The sequence below is a fragment of the Podarcis erhardii genome, assembly GCF_964252035.2.
Source record: "Podarcis erhardii genome assembly, chromosome: 6".
Lineage (NCBI taxonomy): Eukaryota > Metazoa > Chordata > Lepidosauria > Squamata > Lacertidae > Podarcis > Podarcis erhardii.
Genome location: NC_138510.1, coordinates 46,229,578 through 46,246,016, shown reverse-complemented (window position 1 = coordinate 46,246,016; position 16,439 = coordinate 46,229,578). Strand labels below are relative to the sequence as shown.

Genomic DNA, 16,439 nt, shown 5'->3' with positions numbered 1-16,439 from the left:
CTGCCTCATGAGTCGGATTATTGGTCCATCTAGCTCTGAATAGTCTACATTGACTCATGATAGCTCTCCAGGATTGCAGTCCTGTTTAAAGACACCAGAGATTGAACCTGGACCCTTTGCATACAAAGCACCTGCTTTATCAATGAACTATGACCCTTCCCTAAATGTAGAGAGATGAGCTATGGCACTCCTCCAAGGCCTGGTTCTTGTTCTTGTCCTTTCTTTGCTCCTGGGCCATTCACAGTTTCCTGCTGCGTGGAATTTAAGGGAGGTTATTTTTCCCCCTATCTCTGTGTCATGAAAAGTGAACACCCTTCTTAATATCTGTGTGGTCAGGAGACAGTTAAAGGCCCTGGAAGATGGTGGGTGGGAGGGAAGGTGATCCCAGTATTTTGTTCTGTATCTTATTTTAGAATTTATTGTGGTCTTGGTTCAGAGATCCAAAACTAATAAACAGCAGAAAGGGTTGGCAACTAATGGGGGAAATGGACATGTATGTTACTGCACAGAAGCTTGATGTGCCAGAATTAGCAGATGAGGCTTTTCATAGCTTTGATGTGCATTTTATCCCCCGCTAATTGTTGCAGATCATGTGGCTGCTAAAGGCACAGCTAGAGGGACTGGTTCAAACGTGGGCTACCCTAGGAGTTTCCTGATGCACAGTCAAAAAAGGAAAAGGAGAAATGAGGATGGCTAGGCTTAATTTGAACCAGGACTCTTTTCAGACATGTGGAGTAAGTGACTACCAGCAATTTGCTCTGCCATTTCCATCAGAATTTTCTGCCATACCCAGTGCCAGTACATAGAACAAGAGATGATGATAATTAATAATAATTAATGATAATAATTAATAATAATTTATTTCTACCCCGCCCATCGGGCTGGGTTTCCCCAGCCACTCTGGGTGGCTTCCAACAAAAGATTAAAAATACATTAAAAACCAATGTTAAAATGTTAAAAACCAATGCAAAACAAAGATGATCACTCCCTAAAAACAAGAACACCCCCCCCCACACACACACACACAAACACACACAAAAAGGTATGACCATCAAAGACTGATCTAGCAATTTCTGCAGGAGAATAGAAACTTATTTGCCTAATACCAAAAGCATGTCAATGTCTGTGTTTGGCAAACCTCTCTGGTGAGGGTAGCTAAAGCTCTTCTGGTTCCCTAACCATCTTCTAGGGCAATTGCATGCTAGATGGAGAATAGCAACAGTTTAAAACTTAAGCCATGCCCACACTAATCCCTTAGCACTCATCTAATATTACTATCAACACATTTGTTAATGTAGGCACAATGGGGTGTGGTTTCATTGCACCAAACTAAATGTAATGAACCCAACTGAAAAGGAAATAAACTGACACAAATGTCACACAGTAATGAACAAATGCATTGCAAATATATATGAGCCTCTTAACTGAAGAATGCAGGGAGGAGGGGGAAATAGGCAAAGGGCAGAACAGAATGGAGGAAGAAAAATGACAGTGTGAGATTGATCCAGACAGATGACTAAAGAGCCTTGCGTTCTGTTAGAAATATTACTTGCCTCACACAATCAAGAGTGCCTCGTTACAAAACACTGTGTAGCATGTGCAGCACACCAGTTAAATTGCATATATATAAAGCTAATATTTCATCTCAAGAGTATTCGGTGGCAGAACAAGAAGAGATTGGGTCGAAGGCATGTCTGAGTCATGCAGAGCTCTGCAAGGAGAAGTCATTTGTCCTTCAGCAATGATTCATTTCTTCTTCATTTGAATTTCTGATAGGATTGCTAACTTTTCAACTGGCCTCTGTAGCTGCACTTTTCTCGGCAGCGTACAGGACAGACCTGAGCCGGTAATAATGTTTATCATCATGCTGTGAAAAGCATCACCTGAAGATCAAGCTGATGCAAAAGGCACAAGAGCAGAACAAGCTCTTGTTTTGTTTTTATTATGGTCCATTTGCAACCTTAATTTCTAGCCCTGCAAATTCAGGGTGAGTTACAATTAAGGTTGCCAATGCTTTTCCTGGTCGGATTCCTGTGCCTTTAACAAGTAGAAGTTCGGCCAGGGGAAGCTGTTCCTGCCATGCAGACAGAACAATGGAAAAGCATGACCTGCTGGATGTTTGCCATGTTGAATCAAAACAGCACCCATCTTGCTCCAGAGATGGGTCCAAGGTGTGGAACTAGGCAAAGGGGTGCATCTTTCTAGATGCTGCTGGATAAGGCTGGCTTGTATTCCATGGGAGAAATTCTTGTGCCTCCCCAAAATGCCAGGTTTTAATATGAGACGTCAGAAAATATTGTAGCTGAAGGTCAAGTTGATAGTGCATCAGGCAGAAAACAGCTTGAATTCAAACTGGTAACTACAGTAATAAACAGTATACTATGAAAATAAACATTCACTTCAGAAATGTAGGACTGGCATAAAGAATAGAGGCACAGCTGTGTTATGGAGGAGGAAGAACACACACAAACTGGAATAAAGCCGCACCAAGAAAAGATGGGGGGTGGGATGAGGCAGCATGAGGATTATTCTGACTCTCTCTCTCACACACACACACACACACACACACACACACACACAGCTGCCTTTCCAATGCTGCCCCAGCTTTGTTGGAGCCATTTATGTGTGAGCGTCTCCTACGCAGCTGGGAGGATTCCTTAAAATGGCGTGGATCTCTCTCAAAGAACTGACAACACTCCTTCCTGACACAGTGCCAGTTCCATTGGGAAAACCTATGTGATTAGGCTCATCCATGTGGTCGGGTCATTTAAGCATTATCCCAATGATATTGGAGCTGCTATCAGATCAAGTCCCTAATATGTGAAAGGCACCACATGCCAGGGAGATACTGGTTTGCCTCTGCAAGGAAGGAAGGAAGGCTTAGTTAGATGTAAGCCCACTTGATTCCCTGTCAGGGGAAAAGGAGGGGAGATATATATGTTGAAGGAAAGGTTAATTGTGAGTAATCAAAAAATATAGAGGTGACACACTTTAGTTAGCAACTGTGTTTGTCATGGTTACATGAGTGTGATTCACCAGACCTGAACCCACAGGCATAGCAGTAAGTGCAAGCATTCCTGTATGGCACCCTGTTAATCTAAATTGAGTCTGGGTTCAAGTGTGGTTTGGGGAGTGTATCAGTCTTGGTAGCCCTGATGGATGACCTGTACTGAGGGATGGCTGTTCCAGGACTCTTACACTGTATCTGTGGCCTTTGATACCATTGACCTCTGTTACTAGGAGTGCCATTTACCAGCTCCGTCTGGTGTGCCAGCTACAGCCAAATACAGCCTGGCTACTGGAGTCCAGACTGGATTACTGTGGTGTACTCTATGTGGGGCTGCCCTTGGACTTGATCCAGAAACTCCAGCAGGTGTAGAATACAGCAGCTAAACTGCTGATAGGATCAGGTTTGAGGTTCTTGTATTAATATATAAAACACAAAACAACTTGGGTCCAGGACACCTTAAGGACCACCTGAGCCCTTATATCCCAGCCCGATTATCCAGAGAAACACTGTTAGTTGTCTCTCATGTTTCAGAAACCCAGCGGACTTTGTCCCAATCTGTGGAATACTTGCCCAGAAGAAATTTGGCAGGAATCCTTACCGCTAATTTCCAGACGTCTATCGAATATATTTTTATGCTGACAGCCCTATTCTCTTGTTTGTGCGTGTGTGCCCCCCGCCCCATAAGCAAGTCAGCCACTTATTTATCTATTAATTAATTTATTTGTGGCATTTGTATACTGGTTAATTATTCACAATTCTAAGCAGGGCACACACAAAAACAATCCATAGACAATGGGACAATACAACAATAAGAAAGCCAAACACTACCTGAAAATGCCTGCTGAAACAAGAAAGTCTCAGTCATGCACCTGAACTTCAGCAAGGAGGCTGCCTATCTGATCTTAGTGGGAAGAGAGTTCTACAGATTTGGGTCCACTACACTAAATGCATGGTTTCTAGTAATCACAAGCCATGCCTCTGAGCCATTGGGGACCACCAAGAGAGACCCCCAAAAAATCTCAGTGATCAAGCTGGTATATAAGGGATCAGGTGATCTTCAAGATATTGTGGACCCATGTTGTTAAGGGCTTTGTAAGCTTTTAAACACTGGAGTGGGGGTAGTCTGTCCCCATCAAGAGTCTAGCTGCAACATTTTGCGCTAGCTAGAGCTGGTATATGGAAGCAGAAAGCATTTGCCATATCTGACAATTGGCATGCAATAGCAAGCAGTGTTTGACAGTATCCAATATGTAGCAGTCAACACTTGGCAACAATGTTATCAGATCTGAGAATGGCATCTGTAGCAGTCTGTGTTTGACAGGCTCTGACACAACCAATATTTGACGGTAGACATGCAGTAGCAATCATTATTGGACAGTATCTGACTATTAGCTTACAATAAAAAAATACAGCTGTATTTTAACATTCACGTTGACAGTCAAAAAAGGCAAATTCCACATTTTAATTCCAGCTTTACATTCTGAAATTCAAATGTAAACTGTTGAGGTCAAATTTGCAAAATGTGAACTTTCATCAGAGTTTCAAATTTTGCCAAAGTCTGAGCACTGACAGAGAAATCCCAAAGCCTGCCTTCTTCACTGTGGAGCTGGCACAGCAAACAAGTATTCTTTCCCACCTGGAACCATCCACCCTGGCTGATGTGGCTATGGAAGTGGTGGGGACGACACTGCTCCATACAGCCCCACAGCTGCCAGCCTAAGGATTGGACTGACCCCTAAGCTAGGAACCTTGTACACCACATTAGGAGTGACAAACCACTTCAAAGTGGGTTTGCAAGTGATGCTGATGGATGATCTCCACAACTATGGAGAGTTAAAAACTCTGGGTTGAATTTAGTTTTTATGCAGTTGAATTTTGAGGTGCTTCAAGTTGATTCAGACATTCAAAATCTTCTTGATGAAATACAACCTAGCTGGACCTGTGGGTGGCCTTAGTCACACCTGACATTCTTTGTGCAACTATGAGGCTCAGTGAACATTAAAAGCGAAGCCCAGTATTTATCTGCATGTGTGTGTTATGAAAAATACCAACCTTCCATTCACCACTATCAGATGAGTGGGCTCCAGTTGGGATTTTGCCTTTAAGAAAAGGTTAACTCTCTTTGTGGCTGGTATATTCCTAGCCAGAAATTGCATCAGAAAATGGTGATTGGTGGAACCAATAAGGCAAACTCAGTATTCTCACTTTCACTGTCTCGGCTAGTGAGATAAAATGAGGGAATACAACTTGTGCTCATCGGAGCAGGTGTTTGTGCAGCCCCGGAAAAGCAGAACACCCAGCAGCACTCACCTGTGCAAGCTGGGCAGAGGAGGACTGCTATTGCAGGTAGCAAATCTGTATGAGGGACAATTCAAACTCATGACAAGGAATAGGTCGCTATCCCTTTGCTCGTGTCTCTTTGTCAAGACAGATCACATTAGCACTGTGATCCAGATGTGGTGGATACTCAGCATTTACAAGCATCTGAAGGGATGGCAGCTGCCAGGAGCTGAAATCAGGAGCAATAAAACACCTGATTTCAGTGAAGTTAGCCCTTTATTCAAAGAAACCAAAACACCTCAGGCCTAGTGATCACAGCAACTTTTGCCAGTAGGCCTTGTCCCAATGAGGCAGTTGCCACCACACTGCTCTCTAAGACTCCTGCCCCAGGTCCTTCCCCAGCAACCTGAGGCTCCTTTGTCTTGTCTTTCTTTGCTCCACCCTCTTCATTCCTCTTCATGTTCTGGACAACCAGGGGGGAGGGGAGGTGATCGCAGCAGGAGGGGGAGATACCCTGCCTTCTTCAGTAGCTTGCCTCATCTCTGCCTCTTGGCACCTGTCAGGGTTTTAGGGAGAGAGGAGACAGAGAGCGAGGGCGAGGAGGAAGAGGACGACAACGAGCCGAGGTTGTCCCAAAGTCCGTCTAGCGAATCAGAGGATTCCCAGAAGGGAGCCCCCCTGGTCAGGCCAAGGGGCAATAGAGAGGGAATCAGTCAGAGAGAGGGGAACGAAGAGGGAATCCCCAGTGGGAGTGGCAAAGCGGGACCAGCTCCCCCGTCGGAACGGAGTAGAGGGGGGGGAGTTGCCAGTGTGTCAGAAAGAGCAGGACAGGAAGGAGGAAGGGGGAGGAGTTCGGAGCAAGACGTCCTGCCTGAAAGGGAGGAGTGTAGTACCGAGAGCAGCGTAACTGTAGAAAGGAAGGTCAGAGGCAACGTACGCGCGCCAAGTTCAAATATAGAGGCGCGCGGAAATGAGGAGAGCTCTGAGGAGGAGCCTGGTGCCAAAGCACGAAGGAGGGGGGAGCAGGCGGGAGAAGACTCAGCCTCTGGGGAGTCCCGGAAAGAGGGAAGACAGGGGGGCAGGAAGACCCTGCGGAAAAGGAAAGAGAGGAAAAGGTGGAGCAGTACAAGCCTCTTAAATTGGTGCAGGGGAGGGACGGACTCAGAGGGGACTTCTAACATCTAAGGGTAACAGATGCGGAGCCACGGAGTTTGGATGTAATGACGACAATGATCTTCAATAAAACCTTTTGTATATAGCTTGGACTGAACTTTGGTCTCTTGTGAGCTGGGACCCAGGGTGGCTCTGACAGAAAGTCCCCTCCAAAGAACGCAAAATTTTTTTTTTGCAAAGCTCACGAACGGTGACAGCCATGACTGCGGAGGAGCAGTTGACAGCGCTGCGAACTACAGTTTCCGAACTCACTGCTGCAGTCCTTGCGTCTCAGAAGAAGCATGACGAAATGGAGAAGCGCTGCCAGGACCTGCAAACAAGGTGGGAACGTGCAAGCAGGGAAGGGTTCCCAGGGTCCAGATCAGAGGGGATTGGACTTGGACGGAGGGGGGGCAGCCTAGTCACCCACTTCGATGGGAACCTGAAGCACTACCCCAGTTTCAGAGCAGACGTTTTGTATGCATTGCACTTGCTTCGTCATGACTTTAAAGATGAGGAGGAGAAAGTGGGGTTTATTGTTTCTCACTTGCATGGGCCGGCCAGAGACTGGTTGCGCAATTTGTGGCGTGAAGATGGCCCTGCCCGCCGCGATGCAGATGAATTCATTAAAGCGATGGATGCCTGCTTCCAGTCAACTGTAGATGTGGATCTTGCACGCAGGGAAATTTTTGGATTGCGGCAAGGCAAAGCCACTGTGCGTCAGTACCATTCTAGATTTTTTGCTTTACTGACTGCGCTAAGCTGGGAGAAGGATTGTGCACCTGTGAGGGATTTGTTCTGGGAGGGGCTCAGCGGTCCCATTAAGGATGAACTTGCCAGGGGAGACAGACCCCAGACCCTGGAGGAGCTTGTGCAGAGGGCTTTGGCGATTGGGATACGGCACGAGGGACGTCCTTGGCACACTGAGGAAGAACGTCAGGTGCGTCCACCAGCGAGGACGTCTTCTTTCATCCCCAGGGAGTTCAGTCAGTCACATCCTTCGCCACTGGGAAGGCAGGGGGAGGAGCCCATGGAACTTGGTGGTGCTAAGGCTCAAGCAACAGCCAGAGCCCCAGCTTCCGGTGCAGTGAAGGCAAAGCCTCCTAGAGGGACCAGGAAGTGTTACATTTGCGACAGTGCACAGCACATGGCGAAAGAGTGTCCCCAGAGGCTGCAGAAACACACTGCAGCTTTAGCAACTGTTGCAGCAGAAATGATGCAAGCAGAGCAACCTCAGGGAAACGACAGTGCCTGGCTGGAAGCAGAGCTGCTGGGGCTCAGCCAGGCGAATCTGTAGAGCAGTCCCCAGCGCTTTTGCAACGCACAGACCCTTTACCACCCAAGCCAGCGGTGCAGCTCACTGCAACACTTCAGTTGCCGAATGGAACCACCCTGGAAGTCCCCATCACGATTGATTCTGGGAGCAACGCAGATTTTGTGGGGACGCACTTTGTCAAGCAGCATCGCATAGCGCTTCTGCCAGCGACAACACCTCTGAACGTAGTCACGGTGGATGGCAGGAAATTGCTAGGAGGACAAGTTGTGCAACAGACGCCTCCCATGGTGATGAGGATTGGAAATCATCGAGAAGTCATCAGCTTCAATGTCACCCGCCTTTCAGACACGCCTATAGTATTAGGCATGAGTTGGCTGGAGAGACACAGTCCTGCTGTAGCGTGGTACCAACGGCAGATCACCTTTTGCTCATCGTACTGTGCTCAACATTGCATCCAGTCCAGCCAGGAGGAGGGAGCTGAGCAGCAGTTGCAACTTGGCATGGTGCAGGCAGTACCCCGCAAGTACGAGGGGTTCCTGGAGGTTTTCTGCGAGAAGGAAGCTGACCAGTTGCCGCCCCACAGGCCTTATGATTGTGCCATCGACCTGGTGCCAGGGGCGCAGTTGCCGACTGCAAAGCTGTATTCCATGTCTGAGGACGAGATGCAAGAACTCAGGGAGTTCATAGAGCACAATTTGAAGCGCGGATTCATCCGAGAATCGAAAGCGGTGGGGGGCAGTCCTGTTTTCTTTGTAAAGAAGAAAGACACGCCCCAGAAAAGACTCATTGTGGACTATCGATTCATAAACAGTAAGACCAAACCCAAGGCCTTCCCCATGCCCAAGATAGATGATCTCCTGGCAACCGTAAGGAAGGGGAAGATCTTCACCAAATTGGATCTGCGTGGAGCGTATAACCTCATACGCATCCGGGAGGGCGATGAGTGGAAGACGGCCATGTTCACGCCTCTGGGCACGTACGAATACAGAGTTATGCCATTTGGTCTCCAAAATGGATCTCACGTCTTCCAAGCATTTATGCATCACGTGCTAGCGGGACTTCTCTACAAGAAATGCGTGTGTTTCCTCGACGACATCCTGATCTTTTCGGAAACGGAGGAGGCCCATGAGAAGGACGTAAAGGAAGTCCTGCAGAGACTACGGGAGAACAAGCTCTACGCCAAGTTAGAGAAGTGCCAGTTTGATGTGACGGACGTGGATTTCCTAGGCTACAAGCTGTCCGACAAGGGGCTGGCCATGGACAGCGCCAAGGTCCGCGCGGTGTTGGACTGGAAGAGCCCTCGCAATCGGAAGGAAGTCCAAAGATTCATCGGCTTCGCCAACTTCTACCGCAAATTCATCAGAGGTTTTGCAAAGGAGACGGCAGCGATCACGGACACTCTCAGTTCCAAGAAAAAGAGGTTCGTGTGGACGGAACAGGCGGAGCGCTCTTTTCAGAAGCTTAAAAGCCTTTTCGCCTCCGAGGAGCAGCTGCTGCACGTAAATCCAGGCAAGCCCATACGACTAGAGACCGACGCGTCAGACAGAGCGGTTGGAGCCGTACTCCTGCAAGAAGATCCACATGGAAACTGGAGACCCGGTGCCTTTTACTCCAGAAAGCTCAGCAAAGCGGAGCAAAACTACACCATATGGGACAGGGAGCTGTTAGCCATTCACGCAGCTTTCAAAGCGTGGCGACACTTCCTCATAGGAGCCAAGCACACAGTACAGGTCCGCACGGATCACAAGAACCTAGAGTATTGGCGCACGGCGAAGCTCCAAAGCCAGAGGCACATGCGCTGGGCGGAATTCTTCGCGGATTTCGACTTTCGGATAGAGTACGTCCCAGGAGATTCCAACGTTATAGCCGATGCGCTATCCAGGAAACCGCAATATCTCGATGAAGCGGCGCCTGTAGCAGCCAAGCACATTTTCGCACCGCAGGCGTGGTCGTGCGCTGCCGCCACAGTAGATCTGGACGCGGTGCGACGCGCGTTGCAAGTGGATCAGTTCGCACAGTCCAAGATGGAGGAATTGCGCAGAGGTGTGCAGAGTGGCGAAGAGTTCCAACTACGCGACGGGCTGCTAACTCGCAAAGGTGCCCTCTACGTGCCAAGCGACGAGCTTCGCGCAAAGGTTCTGCAGCAGTTGCACGACGCCCCCAGTGCGGGCCACTTCGGTAAGGAGAAGACAATAGAACTGGTGGCAAGAGACTTTTGGTGGCCCCGGATGCGTGGAGAGGTAGCGGATTACGTCGCCAGGTGTGACACTTGTCAGAGGTTCAAGCCAGTACACCAGAAGCCAGCGGGGCTGTTGGAACCGCTGGAAACGCCACAGCAACCGTGGGAGAGGGTAGCTCTGGACTTCGTTACTGACCTGCCCAGCTCCAGGGGGAAGACGGCGGTACTGGTGGTTGTGGACCTGTTCACCAAGATGGCGCACTTCATTCCATGCGCAAAGGTGGCGACGGCGGAACAGACTGCCAAACTCTTCATCGATCACGTGTTCAAGGTGCATGGGCTGCCGCAGTCCATCCTGTCCGACAGGGGGCGCCAGTTTGTTTCCAATTTTTGGCAGAAGCTTTTAGGTATCCTGAACGTCAAGATCAACCTCACGTCGGCGAGACACCCACAAACCAACGGCCAAGCTGAGAGGGTCAACGCGATCATGCAGCAGTACCTGAGATGTTACGCCAACCAGCGACCAGCAGTTTGGGTGGACTACCTGCCGATGGCAGAGTTTGCCTATAACAACACGAAGCACGCGTCCACGGGGGTGACGCCGTTTTTCGCGAACAATGGTCGTCACCCCAGAACCTTCCCGGGGTTCGTGGCACCGGGAGAGGGGGTGCCGCAAGGAGCCGACCAGTTTGCAGCGGAGCTGCAGGAGGTGCACGAAGAGTTGCGGAGACATTTAGAGCTGGCCAAGCAAGCATATAAGGTGCAGGCTGACAAAAACAGGAGAGAGGGAGAGGAGATCCAGGTGGGGGACTGGGTGTGGTTAGCGGCCCAAGCGATGCCAGCCAAGTCGTTGGCCAAGAAGAAGCTGGGGCACAGGCAGTTAGGGCCGTACCAGGTGGAGGCTAAAATCAACCCTGTAGCCTTTCGACTAGCCCTCCCCGAAGGTTCCAGAGTGCACCCGGTCTTTCATAGATCGGTGCTCACTCCCTACAAGGCACCGCACAGGTTTCAGGAGTCTGACACAGTCACGCAACAACACACTAAGTCACAGGAGAGGGAGAGGGCGCCTAGGGCCGAACCACTCAACGAGGTCACAGAGATCCTGGACTCGAGATGGGGGCAAGAGGGAGTAGAATATTTTCTAGTCAGAGAGGGTGCCCCAGTCAGTGCCAATGGTTGGGTGCCGGGCTACGCCTTAGACGAACCTCTTTTAAAAGACGAGTTCCATGCCCTTTTCCCTCATAGACCCATGCCAGCCGAGTACTTTGATGACTGGCTCTTTACGCCCACATGTTCAGGCAGCACTTTCCACGGCTTTTCTTCAGCTGAAGAAAGGTCGCCGGACTCCAACTCGCCCAGGGGATCGTGTTCGGGGGTGGACACAGAACCCTCTTATTGGTGGGACGAGCAACCAGAGGAGGACTGGCGCAGGAAATGGCTGACGGGACCTTGGCAGGCAGCACCGGACCAGGTACCAATGGAGGAGGGAGAAGAGAACACCTTGGGTCAAGAACCCGAATTCGAACACTCGTACAACGAACTGCAAACAGAGGAGATGGAGGTGCAGAATCTGTATCCTGCGTCCGCCTCCGAAGAGCGGCAGCTTCCACAACCTGCACCCGATGAGCGGAAGGGGGGAAGGGGGGGCTTCGAGGGGGGGATGGATGTCAGGGTTTTAGGGAGAGAGGAGACAGAGAGCGAGGGCGAGGAGGAAGAGGACGACAACGAGCCGAGGTTGTCCCAAAGTCCGTCTAGCGAATCAGAGGATTCCCAGAAGGGAGCCCCCCTGGTCAGGCCAAGGGGCAATAGAGAGGGAATCAGTCAGAGAGAGGGGAACGAAGAGGGAATCCCCAGTGGGAGTGGCAAAGCGGGACCAGCTCCCCCGTCGGAACGGAGTAGAGGGGGGGGAGTTGCCAGTGTGTCAGAAAGAGCAGGACAGGAAGGAGGAAGGGGGAGGAGTTCGGAGCAAGACGTCCTGCCTGAAAGGGAGGAGTGTAGTACCGAGAGCAGCGTAACTGTAGAAAGGAAGGTCAGAGGCAACGTACGCGCGCCAAGTTCAAATATAGAGGCGCGCGGAAATGAGGAGAGCTCTGAGGAGGAGCCTGGTGCCAAAGCACGAAGGAGGGGGGAGCAGGCGGGAGAAGACTCAGCCTCTGGGGAGTCCCGGAAAGAGGGAAGACAGGGGGGCAGGAAGACCCTGCGGAAAAGGAAAGAGAGGAAAAGGTGGAGCAGTACAAGCCTCTTAAATTGGTGCAGGGGAGGGACGGACTCAGAGGGGACTTCTAACATCTAAGGGTAACAGATGCGGAGCCACGGAGTTTGGATGTAATGACGACAATGATCTTCAATAAAACCTTTTGTATATAGCTTGGACTGAACTTTGGTCTCTTGTGAGCTGGGACCCAGGGTGGCTCTGACAGCACCCTTGTTCTCCATCCTCCACTTCTGACTCTGACTCTAGAACACTGCCCTGCCTTAGCACCTTCAGGTCCCCAGCTTCTCTGCAACACCAATCACTAAAAATTCAAACATGAATACTGACATTTATATCCAAAGAACTACTCTAAACACCATTAGGGAGGACACAGGGCAGAGGCAGAGCATCTAATTTGCATGCAGGAAGTCCCAGGTTCAGTCTTCAACATTTCTAAGTAGGGCTTGAAACCCAAGAAAGCTGCTGCCAGTCAGTGTCGACATTACTGTGTTCTTATGGAAGCTACATGCAGACATACCTATAAACATGCATGTATGCATGTATGTGTGTAGGAAGAAAGCACATACACACATCTGTACAAATATACAGCTACACTGTGTACAGTTCTATCATATACACAAGTATACAGTCATACTGTCCACATAAGTATATAGGGAGACAGCAGAGGGAGGAAAAGGTTCAGTACATAGAAATAAACACACTTTCAGGCTCGTCTATCCATGCAGTCCACAGATGTACAAAACCAAACCAAGCATGCAGAAGTAAAGCACTCTTTGTCATACAAATTCATCCTGACTTATCCTCACCCATTTGTTCTAAAATTCAGACACAGGCACACACACAAAACGAAGCCGCCTTGACAAAGGCAATGCTTGTCAACTTAAAATCATGAAGAGCAGAGAGTCCCAAATGGGTTCACCTTATATGAAAAGCAAAGCCAGTTCTCAGAGCTGTGGTAGCAAAGAAGAAGCCTAGAATTAAGACAGTTCCTATTTATAGACCTTTGATTAGAAGCTTGTCACCTCAAAGTTTTTATTCCCTTTATCCATTTATAAGGCCATAACACAGTTTGACTAGAACTAAATAGCCTAGTGTCCCACAGATCTCACCAGAACTTAATGTGCCATTCAGATACAGTTAAATTAGTAATAGACAGCAGCCTGTGCACCACAGGACTGGAGTTGGCTCAGAAAACACTCTTTCCTTCCTCTCTCCCTGTCTATTGCTCTCTTGGTGGCTTATGTGTAGTAGAAAGCCAAGGGGAGAAAGGCAGCTCGGAAATGGTGGAAAGCTCTCATGATAGTCAGCCCCTCATTTCCTGCCGCATGTCCTGAGGAGAGAGACTGGGTGGAACTGGGTTTGTTCGATGCTCACAGTCAGTAGCACCAAAGCAACTGTACAAAAGAGGAGTTGAGTAGCTGTGGGGTTTGTCGATCCAACGTTGAGTGAAGCATGCTGTAGTGAGCATTTCCAGAGCCAGCTCTCCTGAATTAGCAGAGCAGAGGTTCCCTAATCGAGCTCACAATGGCTAGTGCTCCCATTTTCTCCCTGTCTGTGAGCCTTGAGAGATGGAGCTGAAGAGCGGAATGTCTTGCTGCCTGTCTTACGTAGCCAATGGCAGTGCACTGTGCTCCACAGTGGCCTCTTAAGGGAGAGGCTGGGAGTGCCTGCAGCTCACTGCCAGCACTGCTTCGCAGCAAGGTAATCCCTTCTAAGCATCCTGTAGCAACAGTCAGCAGAATGCTTTCTCATTCTTGACAAATCCTTGCCAAGTTTTGCTGAGCATGGAATTTTGGGCCATCCAAAGTCTCCAGACAAGTTAAAGCACCTGCCTTCAGGGATAATTCCACTAAATTGGGTGAGCCGAACAACAGTGCCAACTTTATACTCCGTTAAAACCTGCTAGTATTTATAAACGTCTCCTCTCTACTGGAAAGCACCCAGCTTGGTGATGGGGAACAAAAAGGGAGGGCTTGAGCAACGTTGTTTGTAATAAAAAAAGCCAGTTTGTTTCAAGTCTCCTTGAAAACTGCAAATGCGCTGGGTAATTCTTACCGAGCAGCAATCTAACAATAGTAGATTTATTTTAAAGAGAAAATTGGAAATATTTTGAGACACCTGTCTAGCTCTCTCTATCTATCTATCCGGTGCTTTTTTTCTTTAAAAAAAATGTTTAAGGATACTCTCATTTGGATTCAAGAAAATCACCATTTTATCATTCAAATCGGAAAAAATAAATACCGTAAATGGACCAAAGTACAAAAATTCACAAAATGTTTAGGGGTATGTGTCCCCCCAGAAAAAAGCACTCTATCATCTATCTATCTATCTGTCTATCTATCTATCTATCTATCTATCTATCTATCTATCTATGCATAATAGCCAATGGTGTGCACTCTTTGGCCTGCAGAGTTGTGCTGAGTTGTATATATTTATTTGTGCTTTTATTTATAGAAGTATTTCTTTACCACCTTACCATGAAATATCAGGGGGGTGTACAATGTTAAAACATAAAAGACGCTTTTAAAAATACAGATAATCATAAAATTGTAGCATTGCAGGAGACCCCAGGGGTCATCTAGGTCAACCCCTTGCAATGCAGAAATCACTGCTAAAGAACCTTCATTATTATGGTGGCTGGCCAATCAAAATCAAAATAATTAATTTTAATTTAATAAAAATTAAATAGTTGCAAAGGCCTGTTGGCATAAAAATGCCTTGGAGAGATGCCTGAAAGTCAAGTGTGAGGATGCCTGCCAAATCTCTGCATGGGAGTGGCAACACTGAATGCCCAACTTGCACCTGAGTCCAGTTGGGATTCTGTAACACAACTAACAGTGCTCCTTCAAATGATATTGGTGTTTGAGCTGGGATATAAGGGCTTAAGGCATCCTGAGCCCAAGTTGCTCAGGGCTTTGTATATCAACACAAAACCCAAATGTGCCCATTTTGTATCAGTAGTAGTATATGAGGGACTGGAGTGGCAACAACGGCACACCATGGGGCAGGGTGAGGCAGGGTGGGCAAAGAGAGTTTCCTGTCTCAGTGGAATTTTGCTTGTGCAACAAGGTCTAGGGTGGTCTTGCTGTTTGGTTTGGACTTGCTCTGCAGTCTTGATCCTGATTTCTCTTTGGTTCTGATTTGTGGTTTGCCCTCAGATCCTGATGGCTCTTCAGTTCCAGCTCCCAGGTCCTGACTCACTCCAGATTGTTGCCCATAGCCCAGCACTGAGATAGCCCACCTCAACTTGAGAGTACCCTAAATGAACACTGAATGTATGATAAGGCTGAAAGAGATGGAGCAGGGACTAAGGGGAAGCTGTGCCCAGATCCAACAAATAGCTACCCATGTGAAATGAGCACAAAGTTGCCTTCTGCCCTGCTCAGTCCACCCATCCCCTAGGAACCAGTACCTAGGTCCCAGTGCTTCAGATTTCAGGGCTGGTAGGTTCCTGGATGAGCCCCTGCCTACAGCTTCAATGAATCACTTCCTTTTAAAATTATGACAGCTGATTTTCTGGTAGTCATAAAACTTGATTATATGTTTTCGCAGAATTCCCAAAACACTATATACAGCAGTTACTTAATGACACATGTTGATGGTGATGTTTTGCTGATACCCGATAGCTGTCTAATCCTGCCCACAATTATTCCTGACCTCCTCATTTCTCTTTCAGAAGTTGATGTATATCATACCATCGGGGGGAAAGGGGATGATTAAACCCATCCGCTCTGCCAGCTTTTAATGCTTCTTGCACTCATGCCATCCCCAAGTGCTTTCCATCCATGCTAGCACCACAGTCTCACTCACAAAAACCACTTGTTGGTGGCCATGGATGATAACATATGATCTTCAGTAATATGGTGCGAGCCTCTTCTCACAATTACAGGTTGTCTTTACCTTTGAAGTTACATGGGTGTGTGGCACTTCCATCAGCAAGAGAGAGACAGAACTTGGGTGTAAAGATATGGGGGGGGGCACTCTTGAACGAGGTTGCTTATGGTGTTCGGCATTTCAGCAAAGCATCTCCTCTTAAACCTTGGCCTTGAGCAAACCCAGAGAAGGCAATACTATGGATCTGTCCCTCCCTAGTATCCTCAAATATACATACAAACAGAGATAAATACATGCCCCCTCCCCTTTTCATCCTTAAATATTCAACTGTAAGCACTGGTTGGTTGGTTGGTTGCCAGCCTGCTGGCGAACGAATGATTTATACTTCAGAGAATGAATCAATACAATATATGGCCAAAGACATCTTTAATCTTTCAGAAGGATTAGGCTGCAAGGGGACATCAGCAGCACTGCACAGCCTTTCAATTCAGTT

At 48.2% G+C, this 16,439-nt stretch overlaps 1 protein-coding gene across 2 annotated transcripts in view; it reads right to left on the bottom strand.

Moving 5' to 3' along the window:
• GRM4 (glutamate metabotropic receptor 4) overlaps window positions 1-16,439 on the bottom strand; it is a 302,083-nt gene that overhangs the window by 152,294 nt on the left and 133,350 nt on the right. The gene's annotated exons all lie outside the window — the stretch shown is intronic.